Source organism: Pinus tabuliformis, chromosome Q (genome assembly GCF_031772625.1).
Source record: "Pinus tabuliformis cultivar Carrire ecotype Pingquan chromosome Q, CPIR1, whole genome shotgun sequence".
Lineage (NCBI taxonomy): Eukaryota > Viridiplantae > Streptophyta > Pinopsida > Pinales > Pinaceae > Pinus > Pinus tabuliformis.
The window spans coordinates 592,698,352-592,709,269 of NC_142296.1; the positions used below are offsets into that span (position 1 = coordinate 592,698,352).

General features: G+C 34.1%; 1 pseudogene; it reads left to right on the top strand.

Moving 5' to 3' along the window:
* The first annotated feature begins 214 nt into the window (after window positions 1-214).
* Window positions 215-9,443, top strand: LOC149220841 (uncharacterized; annotated as a pseudogene).
* Window positions 9,444-10,918: the final 1,475 nt, after the last annotated feature.

Below are 10,918 nucleotides of genomic sequence, written 5' to 3' on the forward strand. Positions count from 1 at the left end.
TTGGCAAGTGGCAACACTAAGTTATGAGGGTTTCACTATCCAAGTAAAAATTCAACTTTAGAAAAGGGAACAACAAAGTCTCCTTGGGGAATGAAAAAACAATTACAAGCTTCCTTTTCTATACGTCTTATAGGTTATTTCCCAAATGATTTTTTGATTGGATTTTGAACTACTGTGAGACTCAACTCAAAAAAATTCATGAATAGGTGGCTAAATGGTAAATACAGGTATGCTCCAAAAGGATAGAGGAACAAAAATAAGATAAGATAACAAAAATAAGGGAACAACAAAATAAGGAAAGTAACGATGCTTAGCATGTGGAAAATAAGGATGCTTTGCATATATTATGACAAGGCACTATAAACTAATTGTAAGGAATAACATACTAAACTATGATAGAATGATCATCTTTGACTCACAGATTTGCAAACAAGAGACACAAGTTCATTCAGAAAGCAGAAGGATTTTGACAAGGCAATAGAAACTATTTGTGAGAAGCAACAGACTAAACTAGGATAATAATCATATGCTTTAAGTCAGAAATTTTCACATGTACAGATTCCTCCTCATGAAGCAAAAGAATTTTGATAAGAGCAATTATATAGGATACCTACCCTATATCTCTCTATTATTAATTTATTATAAAGCAATAATAAATTAAACCAGACACACCTAGAGCATCCCTGAAATTTTCCAGGAATGTCTCAGGTATGGCCAATAATTCCCTTCATCCCCAATGAAATCCATCGCACAAAGGGACATTTCCTTACTCCCCAAAAAAACCAGAACAATGGGTATAAGATTCCTTTTTTCGTATTTTTTTGGGGGGGATGCAAGAATAGAAAAGGATAATGTCATTCATCTTATCATAAACTTGTAGTTAACATATTTAGAGTCATGTTTAGCTCAGTGTTATTGAAATTTGAAAATGGACAATCCAAACTAGAAGCAACTAGTTCTAGTACTTCTTTGAGCATTTCCAGTAAGAACCCACCCATGAAACTAGAATTGATCGGTTTTTCCCAAAACTTCTAGTTCAGGAAAAAACCAATCAAACTAGACAGTTTGACCAATTTTGTACCATTGTAGCCCCAACCCCAGAAAAAGGAAAAAATAAACCTACAAAAAATCCTAAAACTGCCATAAACCCCATTTCCCATCTATTTAATAATTCCCCCTATATTTGCTTCACAACCTTCTCATTGATCATTTGAGTAGAAAGAGCATTGATTCAACAATATTCTTGCGCTGATACATAGTGCTTCTTAGTCTGATTCAGAGAGTTACATCCAATGATTTGGAGCGCTCAAGATTTTATTGGGGTGTTTCTTGGATCTAGTACTAAACTTGATTTGGATTAAGACCCGGAGTGTTGATTTGAAGATTTGATTGGGGTGCTTCTTGTGTTTTTGACAATTTTGTAAACATCATGTTAGCAAAAATATAACCGAGAATCCGGAAAAGAAAATATTGACAACATCAGGAAAATATCACAAAATAAAGGCAAATTTAAGAAATATAAAATTATTCAAAAACACAAATAGTTCACATTACGCCCCTCCATCGATGAGCAGGTCAAATAATTTCATGCATCTCATGATAATATCGAGATATTTACAATATTCCAATGATATTTTTGAGAATGAAAGCACTGCACAATTTATCAGCAATAATATCGTTCTGGGGTAAAATTTGTGACATTGCAATAATACCATGACCATGATAATCACAATGTTTGCAACACTAGTTTTTGGAGCTACTCTTTTGTTGATTCTAGATGTTCATTCAATCTGTTCCTGCAATTGATTTAGATCTCCTCCTGGAATATTTTTTTAAGCTCCATCCACATGTCCATATCAACAGTGAATAAAGGGGTGTCTTGAAGACTATGGCAAGACTAAATAACAATGTTAGTGAAGTGACAAGCATTATTGCACATAAGGGTATAATAGACATTGACAACAGACCTTGACCATGACCATAAATCAAACCTTCTAAAACCTTGACACTGTACAAAAAATTAAGTAGAATGATTGGCCTCCAATTTCTCACCATGTCCCTTTCTATTCCTTTAAGAATAAGCTTGACCAAATCTGCATTTACCTACTCCCCCATGTTCCTATTTCCAAGGATTTTCAACACACCCCAAGGAAACACTTACATGAATTCAAGACACATTTCTATCCATTGAAATGGTAATAATAACAAAACAACCCAACATCAAAGTGATTCCCTACAACAGAAACTAACATTAACAAGTTAATGAAAAAATGCACGCAGAACTTCAAATTTAACTTCAATGTCACTACAGTTCATTTTTAGGCTAGTTAGATGCTTCTCTTTTAATCAATGCAACAAAGATAATGAGTTTAAACTTTAAAGGCATCCACTTATATCAAATTAAACACAAAATTTGTCACAACAAAGCCCAAATGTTGGCTACAAACATCATCTCAAAACAAAAAATACAGCACTACGAGGAGTTTTGATATCAACAAAATTGTGTATTGTATAATTTCAAAATCCATCACCTCTGAATAGAGATTAGCCTAGAGAAACACAATTGCTAACCAAGCCAATCAATACATGATAAAAAATAATTGGTTGCCACTCAATGAAATGCAGCTAAACTCCATGTTAACTGCTATAACATCAATAAAATATGATACCATCATGATATAGATTCTATAACTAATAAATGCCCATAAAAATGCTAACGATATAGGATAATCTCTCTAGTCCAAGTAGCTCCCATATTATGGAAAACATTAACTCAAACAATTTGAACCAAGAAGAAACATTAGAAAACACAAAAATATGGAGTACAAATACATTAAAGTGTCATAGCCAGGTTAATGATAATTATTCAGCTATAGATCGAATAAATATCATATGATACTTACTTGGGGAGCACCACCAAAAATATCATCTGGAGTAGATGTACACATAAAAACCAGGTCAACATCCTCTGGCTTGACTTTTACCATTTCAAGGGCTCTTCTAGATGACTCTACAGCTAAACTAGTTAGTGTTTCATCACTTGCAAAGAAAAGTGAGATTAATGACATTTTGTTCCATGTAAGTGAGGAGGTTTTTGGCAGGCCTTTTTTTGTTATCCAAAAAAAAATATCAATTCTAGACTTTCCTTCATGTATTCATTCCTTTGAGTAAAATTATTCAATCCCCATTCTTACACAGTAACCCTTATTTCCTTCCATATGCAAGAGTTCCTAATTAAGTGTTCCTTGTAATGATTCTCCCTAATTCTTCATTAAATATAAGATCTAGTACTGCTCGGAGTCTCAATATGTGGGGAAAATATGTTTTTAACTTATAGAACTTCAAATGGTCATTTGACTTAAAATACCTTCAACAACTTTGTAGTATTTTTTGTTTCTAAGTCCTTTGGGATTGCACATACAATACCAAACCATGTTGGCTAGGGATAAGCTTTCTTGATATCCCGTTAGTGCTACTTCCACTCATGTTCCCAACAACAACATCAAAGTTGAGGTGCCTTGTTAGATTAATCCACAAAAAATGAAATGATTCTATTTCCTGGTGACAATGTATTTGTAGCAACACTTTCCCAATAAGTATACAACCTGAATATAGAATTTTGGTAGCTACCTCACATAGAACTTGGTAGAAATTTGGAATTCAGACATCTCTATCCACTTTCTTAATCTAACAAATAGGACTTTCTAGCAAGCAATCACAAAAAATATATATTTACATAAAATCTTTGGAGGCTTTCTAGCATTAGCTGCAAAAATAATCAACAACAAATAATTTACAATAGCTATAGTTATCATCAAAATTACTATAGTGATCCATAGAATTGGAATTTGGTTGTCTTGTAAGTAGAGGGAGTGAAGGTGGCACTTAAAAATTAGGGGCACAATAAGTTTCTTCTATTATCAGAGAGAGATGATTAGATGCATTATTTCCATAATCAAATGATGCTCCAAAATCACCATTATTTTCGAACAAAACGCCTTCCCATTTGGCTTGTTGCATGTCAGTGCTAATGAAATTTTCTATAAGACCACTGCTACTGGTCTGTTGCAAATTAGAAGATGAAAGGTGGGGCATGCCTAGTTTTTTTCTAGGCATGTCACCAATGGGAATGGAAATAGAGACTGTAAATTTCCCACCGCAATCTTAGTAGCACCTTCTGTGCGTACTTCCATGACACCACTGGCACTAACTGTAGTTAAAGTTGCACAATGAGCATTTCCCAAAGAAAATGAATTACACAAAATTGAACTTAACTAGCTTTGGTGTAATGCATTACAACCCAAAATCAGTGATCCAGAATTCATGCTTCTATTTAGGAGAACTACGAAAGTGACCAATATCATCATGTTGTAATATTTGAGAGGTGAGAGATTTCATATTGGGAAACATCTAATTTGATATTATTGCTCTAGTATTCCTTATCTTGTAGTGTTGCTTCAATCAAAACTCCACCTACAACAATTAACCCTTGACCTGCCAAATGTTTCTACTCGATATGTGAGGGATGGAAAGATTATGAGGTGAGGAATTTCCTTATGATGCTTTTCCAAGTTGAGTATTTTGCAACATCGGGCATTAATTAAGCATTTTAGCAGAGACCTATGAACCTATAGACAAATGAAAAGCCAAATATTGTTCTAATGAGGATTAGTGAGTGAAGCAACTATTGTGTCTTTCTTATGTTGTAGTTCACATTATAGAAGTCAAGTTAGGCATGAATAATTGAATTGTTTTTTCCAAAGGTTCTCCATAAACGGTGCACATGGAATAGATCCAAACCATGACCTAGTGTGCAAAAAATCTACTTTCTCCCAAGTAAGTAGCCATGTATGTAATAATTGTGTAAAATTCCACCTTGGACATAAATGTTAGAAGTACTAGACTAGAAAGACGAATAACTTTTTGTTCCTCCATATAAGAAATGACTTTAGCAAAGAGATTGTATCCCTTGTGATGAATGGATCTAAAAATAAAAAGAGATCCAATAATTTGTGAAGTTATTTTTGCAAATTCTTCTATAGACACATTGGGAAACCATACCAATTAGTATGAATAGCCATGCATAACCTCAAAGCTGCATTATTATTCTTATCATGTCATCCACGTATTTTAGATATCAAGCCACTATGCCACTTGTCAGCTTACCATGAATTCTAAGGGTATGCTAAAGCTGTTTTGGAAAACCACTTGTGGGGGTTGAGCCCGATAGTTGACTACCAGATAAACCCTATAAATTTGAACTTGGTACACATGGTGTGCTGCCTACAAGAATTTATCAAATTGAACAATGAAAGGGTAGAAGACTACTATGTATTGCATAGAACATAATGCCCTTGCTGATGTGTATGGGCTTAAACTCCAGTAAATGACTATTGATGGGCTCTAAGAGAGTCACACAGCCCAAATCCTTCATAAATTATTGTGTATAGGTTTTTTAAAGACTAATCACAACCTATTTAAGTGGCAATGGTCTCTCTATCATCTAATACTTGTTGTTATATAAAACCAGAAGCACAAATTTGGGCAAGAAATCGCAACAGTTACATCTCAGTGAAAACAACTTGATTCGACAATTTGAGTTTCATGGTTGTTTTTTTAGTAAGAAAATGGAAAACATCGAGTCTTAACAGAATTAACCTCCAACAATGCACATTTTCCATAACAAATCATTAAAACACAACTGAGAATAAGCCATCATACAAGAGATCACACAATAGTAAAATACTCATAGTAGACACAGGAATTCATCATAATGAAACCAAGTATTTTACCCTGAAAACCTAAACAGGAAATCCAGTTCATGGCTCAATGATCAACTTTCACTTCAACAATCTTATGATACAATGTGGTTCATGGCTCAATGGTCATTGAACAATTCACATAGTTCCTCCCCCTGACCAACAACCCCTTTGAGAATGAAGTTACAAGGAAATATAGGAGCGCTAGGGGATGATGGGAAGGCCAAGAGACTAACCTTTCAATTCTTTTTCCTCTCCTATATTCATCTTTGACCAAGTGACATTACTTGGACTAGCCAATATAGCTAAACTAGTCCCTCAAATTTATATGCACTTACTAGCCTATAAAACAGTGCCACAAGTATGAGCTGAATATACATATATATGTATGTATGCCTTCTATGAAAATAAAGAAAAACATGATGTTACAACAAAATTAGCACTAATCAAACTTAAGAAAACATCAACATTTAAAAACTTAATAAATCTACAGCTAATGTTATGATAGCTATAAAAAACAATAGCAAAATTACAATAACTATACAGATTTATTCTTCTAATATGCACGTTGTAACAATAGCCATAAGAAATATGAATTGCAATTGCAATTAAAATACATATGAAATAAATTCAAGGGTGACAAAAACCCTTTCTCAAGGATAAGGCACTAATTCACCTTAATTTCCACTCCTACCAAATGCTCATAAATTCTCACCACTCAAATGCCATTTGTATTCCTTAATATCGCTAATTTCATGGGAAAGATAACAAGATTCTATACACATGATTAACACATGTGGATAGACTTCCAAAACTGAATGGAACTGGAACAAATCATAAAATCTACATATAAATGTCAACTAGTAGGACAAGCAAATGACATTTATGTAGAAAAGGTTGTTGTGGGAGCTTTCACCACCTAAACATACTAATTTGGCACAAATGCCACCCCTAAGGTAGGAATTTGAATTGATCTGGGCAAGGCTATTCGTAGGCTTACTCTTAGAATTCCCCACACCAAGGCCATTTACACAAAAAATAAGCTATACAAGGAAATCAACAATATAAATCAACCAGAACCTTTTTCTAACCTGCTTAATGGTACACGTTAAAACGAAAACCTTCCATTAGTGCTACTACTCATTTGGGACAAGTAAAACTTCACCACTGGTATGGATAAGTCCTCTACCAACCCCACCTACTTTGTTTGTATCAGTTTTTTGAAACTCTGACTTGTGTGCAGAACCAGCCGAGGGTTGACTCTGGCTGCGACCCCGTATCAACTTGGCCAGTTTGATTTCAATGATTCGATTGTTGTAAAAAAACATTGAGTATTTTTTATTTTTATTTTTAATGAAAAAACATAATTTTAGATATTTTCATTCATGTTTAAAAACACAAAGCATTAGAATATATAGAGAAGACAACGTATGATCAAAGTAGGCTCATGAATACATCCATTATATCAAAATGGCACCCAGTGCACTATCCAATACATAGATGATATAGAGATCAAAACAAAAATGAATAACCAAGGAGGCTCTAAATGGCCTCTACAACAAAAGTAAAACATCACTAGTCACTATTCACTATTGGCTACTACTAGAGAAACCAACATCATCTGGCTCAGACTTTGAATCAGAGTTAGACAAGGAAACCCATGGCTCCTCCTCATCACGATCTCCAATTGCAACTATAGAAGTAGTAGCACTAGCAGGTGCAATGAAGACATTGGGTAGCTTTTAGAGGCTTGGGAGAGGTTAGATGGATAAGAAAAAAAAACTAAAACCAAGAAATAACCAAGTTTGGAGTCTGATTTCCCTCCAAATTTTGCTGATGACTGGGTTTGACTGGCTCAGACAGTTTAAGTTGGACTTGAACGAGCTAGCAAGTCTATTACAAGACTAGATGAGTTGGTGACTGACTCAGTAGGTTCGGTAACAGACCAGCCTTTGAACATATTTTTGTACTGAGCCAACCCGAGCAGGGGTCTGGCTTGATTAGCTATGGTGATTCTGAATCGTTTTGGCCAGTTTTTAAAACACTAGTTTAGATACAACATTTTCCAGCCTAGTCAAGGATGTAGAAAACCTTACGCTAGGCTATGCATAAGTACAAGTTCCAAACTCAAGAATTTGCTTAACTTAATTCCCTCAAAATTCCAGACCTAGTTTCCAAAACATTTCAACCAAAATAGGGTGTGTTTCAGCCCAAATAATGAATATTTTGGTCTCGAAAAGGCAATTTACAGGTGCATAGGACCCACAAAGGGCATAGAAATTCCTAATTATTTTAAAAACAACAACAAACGAAGTATAAGATAATTCTAATTTTCTTGATCATTTTATCCAAATGTGAAAGATAATGTGCTCTTTACTGTCATTATACCAAGGAAATATGAACTGATTGGAATCCTATCCAAAATAAGAGGCAATTGGGAAAGGCCAATAGTAGATTAAGCTTTTGAACAATAGACACATGGGAATCTAGAGGAGGAAGCTCTTCCTCTGCAAAATTTCTCATCAATCTGGCTTTCCAACATGCTTGACAGTTAATAAAGGGGGGCCTGAAATCTAGTGGTTTTAAAAGGGGTAGCATGGTAGTCACCACTTTGTTCCAATCCCCACTAGTATTCCAAAACCATTGAAATGGCCCCTAACTATGTGTATGACTGAAAAGTGAATGCAAGTTTTCCAAGATTGCTAAAAGAAATATATGAAATAGGAGAGTTGAGCTCTAATAATAAGAGCATTGTTGTTTTTTTCAGATTAGATACAGCATTTGACACAAGAAGTAAGGTAGGTGACATCTTCTAGACCACTAAAAAAGTGTGTAGAACGCCAGAAACATAGCATTGGACACCTTGATTTTGGAAAATTTAAATTATATGTTTCATACAAATTCTTTAGTAATCAAAATAAAATATTGCATGAAAATTATCTAGCATATGGTCACTATTTAGGCCAAAGGACCTTCGGCAAAAGGCATCTTTCAAGAGAAGGGTGGGAATATTTTCGTTTGCTTCTCCAGAAGAACAGACTTCATCCAGTGGTTTGAGAAGGGTGGGAATATTTTTTTCTATTGCTCTAGAAGAACAAGCTTCATCCAGTGGTTTGAAAGAAGATTAAAAACTACAAGTTCTTATAGAGGCCATTTTAAAGGATAACATAGTTTCTTCTAAGAATGAGGACCTAGATCTAGGAAAAAAATATTGATGGAATATTGGGTTTTCTTGCTTTCAATAAAGTTAGTCACCAACATCTCAAAGAATGACAGCTTAATTCGAAATCATATGACGAATGAATTTATTCCATAATTTCACTTTTAGGTCCAATTGCATTGGTAATATATGTTGTGCTACCACTATTTTATCTTAGTCTTTTGAAGTTGTTTTTGGTGACTCTCTTCTAACAAATTTTCTCATACTTTTTTTTACAAAGGCTCTCCTTTAAAGTGGCTATACAGTTTTCCAATTGGTGTCAGACTATATGTAGAAACCCATTTTTTTCCAATTTCTACTAGACAAGCGCAACTTCATTAATAGGCTATGTCGATACATAGTTGTTTTGAATAGCAACCTTAGTGTTTAATGTGCTCCTACCTCTTGTATGTCTGGGTTTGGTATGGCCATGGATAGGAACATTGGATCTATTGAGTCCTTATGAAACGTGCTTGAAACCGTGAATGAATGGTTTGATAGATCATAGAATTCTTACCATTTTGAAAGACAACATGTAGCTTATGTTCATCCAAAGAAGACCTAAACAGATTAATTTCAAACTATATAAAAAAATGCATTTATATATATGTTCCAAACCCTAGTTTATCCAAACTCTACTTCCTAACCACCTGGATAAAAACCAGTATCCCACTAAAAACCTCTTAAAGATAAACATTCATAAAAAATCAAGACAAAATACCATAGAATACTAAATAAATAAATTTATCCGATGATGTCCCTTCCACCACCTTAAAAAGAATGAGAACAAAAAAAGGCCACAAATTAAAATCCATAAGAACTTGTAAGGTATGCAAAAGATTGCATGTTGTTTTTGGAAAATCAAGATGTAGTGTCAAGAATTGTTTGTAACTCTTAATAACAATTTCCACATGAATATTGTAGGATAGAAATGCAATTTGAGCAAAATCTATGAATAGCTACACCTTTGTTCACAAATAAATGAATAATAGATCACCTCATAGTATCTAAAATATATACATATACATGTCTTTGTAAGCCAACGCAAGGTTTGTATGGCCTTCAGCCATGGTAGGTCTAACTATGACAACTTGTATATAATCCTAAATTGTTTCACTAAGATGACAAATCTCTTTGAGATTGTTTCCTTTGTTTACAAGACCAACTCCCATTGGATCTCTCTAAAGAACTTCATTATAACAAGCAAGGAATTCTACACAATGCGTCGTAAATATCAATTTGTTAAGTTATAAAACAGATCTTCAATGCACCTTTAACTTCCATCTTCTCTTAAAAAGATGACCTCATTAACACAGAGGAAAGAACTATAATGCTTTAGTATAAACATACCATACTAAATCTTTCTCACTTTTTGTTTGTATATTATTGTTAAATCACTGTAAGGGGAAGACAAGCCTATTGTTACAGCTAGGGTTGCCTTATAAAAATTGGCAGTTTCACTAGTCATATTCTTGCATTAGGTTAGCATCAAGAAAATTACCATAATTATATTATGTTAATGTGAAAATCCACAAGCATTTATGAATCTTGAAAGTGAGTTAAATGCATCACAAAACATTCAATATTGACATAACTACAAGTACCTCACCATTACACAACCTTTTATAAGGTATGTTATCACTTAGGAAACAATGCCAAAATTTCTCACATTAGTTCGATGGTAAAGGTCGGTGCTAGTCTAAGTTTGATTTTTGTTTGCCTTAGAGTCTGAGTCTTAGGAGTCTTGATTCAACTATGCATTCTCATTCATCACCGGTCGTTCTCATTCATTACCGGTCTCATAACCATGTGTCAGTTTTGTTCAAAGGTTACTATGTGCCACAAAGATCTTTAGGTGATTTCATAGCGCATGTAATCATTTTGAAGTGTTTTCGCAGTGCATAAATCCTTTTTAGCAGTTTCGTAGCGTAACATGTTTTAGGTGATTTCATAGCGCAAC